Below are 2142 nucleotides of genomic sequence, written 5' to 3'. Positions count from 1 at the left end.
GAGACTCGAGAGAGCCGGTTAGAGAACGTCAGCTCTGTTTCGCTCTTCGCCGGACGTTACCTCCATCCGTCGGCTTCTAACCGTCGTTGCCGGCGTCGTCTCTACCTCCGGCCACTCACTATTGCTACCCGACGCCACCAATTTCCGGAAATCGCAGCACCCGTGAGAACGAGTTGCTGCCCGAGCGAGAGGAGGAAGAAGGGGAGTAATTCGTCATTATTGAATTTGATTTTTTATATGGTTTGAACTTAGGTTTTGAATGTTAATTGAATCTGATTTGATAATTAAGGTTTATTTAAGATTTGTTTTCTTGATATTTGATTAAATTAGTTAATTAGGGTAAGATTATAATTGAGGTTGGATTTTGGTATTTTAATCCGATTTCTGTCTTTAACTCTACGCGTCCGAGAGGGGCTAGACTCAAGGATTGAGAATCCGGATTCGTGGTTACGTGGCGCTCGAGAGAGGCACGAATCACAGTAAAATCCAAAGTTGACGTTTCCTGTTGTGCACGTAATTAATTAAATTATTGCTTGATAATTTAGGATATAATTAGTGTTTAGTTCAAATTAATTCATCATATTTGGTTAGGCTAGTTGACTGAAGAATACACAACATTCAATCCTCCCTGTGGATATGACCCTCGCTTACTGCTAGATTACATGAACGATTCGTACGCTTGCGAGGTATAAAAGTCGATGTAACTGAAATTGTACATCAAGTTTTTGGCGCCGTTGCCGGGGAGGCACGTATTAAGTGTATTTCTTTGTTCTCCATGGTCTTAGGTTAGATTTATTTTTATATTATTTTTTTATTTTTTTTATTTTTATTTTTTATTTTTTTTATTTTTTTTTTATTTTTTCAATTTTTAATTTTTAATTTTTAATTTTTAATTTTTTCTTTTGCTTTCATAATTTTAGCTAGGTGATTTTTTTTTTTTTTTATGAAATTATTTTTATTTATTCTAGTTAGTTCATATTTTTAGTAGTGAGTTTGTTAGCTTAATTTGATAGTTCATTTTGTTTCTTTTTGTGTTTTTATGCACGGGCGCCGCTCCCTAGGTGGACCATTAGCTCCCTTTGTTGAAGAGGTAGAACATATTTGTAGGAAAACACCCGAAGTCAAGTTAGGAGCTACCATGGCCAATCAGGGCGAACCATTACAGTTACCTGCAGCAGGTGACCGTAGAGCCCTGAGGGATTATTCTATCCCATCCCACTTCACATCACCTTCTTGCATTATATTGCCACCCACTACTGCCGCCAGTTATGAGTTGAAACCGGGTGTGATCCAACTCCTCCCTACATTCTATGGGTTGGATAAGGAGGACCCATATTACCACATCAAGGAATTCTTAGATATTTGTGCAACTTTTAAATTCCAGAATTTCTCAGATGACTCTATCCGGTTAAGACTTTTTCCATTTTCACTTAAGGATAAGGCCAAGTCTTGGCTTAATTCCTTGGAGGTGGGCAGCATTACTTCATGGGACACGTTAGTCACAAAATTTTTGTCCAAGTACTTTCCCATTCAGAGAACTACAGCCCTCAGGAGAGAAATCTCCAACTTTATGCAGCAGGAGGGTGAACACTTTTATGAGGCTTGGGAGAAATGGAAGGATTTGATTCGTAGGTGTCCGCATCATGGGTTTGAGAAATGGCATTTAGTGCAATACTTTTATCAAGGTCTTACACCCCAGGTTAGATCCATGGTAGACGCAACGAGTGGTGGGAGTTTGATGGGTAAGAGTGCTAGTGAGGCGTGGGACTTCTTTGAAACGTTGAGTGATCAATCTCAGCAATGGGGTTCGTCATTTAATGTTGATAGGAGATCCCACGAAACCAAAAGAGGGGGTCTCTACGAGGTTAGTGAAACACCTATGCTCATGGCCAAGATTGAGGGGTTGACTAGAAAAATTGATGCCCTTATGGTGTCCAAGAGTTCACCTGCTCCTAACCCATCTACTGTCTGTGCCATATGCTCTGGTTCATCTCATCCCACACAAATGTGTCCATCTAGTTCATCCTACCCAGAGCTCATTGAGGACTTGAATGCAGTCCAGAATTTTCATAGACCAAACCGGAACGATCCTTTTTCAGAAACATATAATCCGGGTTGGGCTAGGCACCCAAATTTCTCATG

General features: G+C 40.0%; 1 non-coding gene across 1 annotated transcript; it reads right to left on the bottom strand.

Annotated features, from left to right (window-relative positions):
- Positions 1 to 1543: 1543 nt before the first annotated feature.
- On the bottom strand, positions 1544 to 1650 carry LOC137939595 (small nucleolar RNA R71). Its single transcript, XR_011109976.1, has one exon. It is a non-coding gene; the product is annotated as a small nucleolar RNA R71 (small nucleolar RNA).
- Positions 1651 to 2142: the final 492 nt, after the last annotated feature.

Source organism: Aristolochia californica, unplaced genomic scaffold, assembly GCF_029961685.1.
Source record: "Aristolochia californica isolate CCGP_79_NKW_82.1479 unplaced genomic scaffold, dmAriCali1.0.hap1 SCAF_8, whole genome shotgun sequence".
NCBI lineage: Eukaryota > Viridiplantae > Streptophyta > Magnoliopsida > Piperales > Aristolochiaceae > Aristolochia > Aristolochia californica.
The sequence above is the reverse complement of the archived record's forward strand: the minus strand, read 5'-3'. Positions and strand labels throughout refer to the sequence as shown.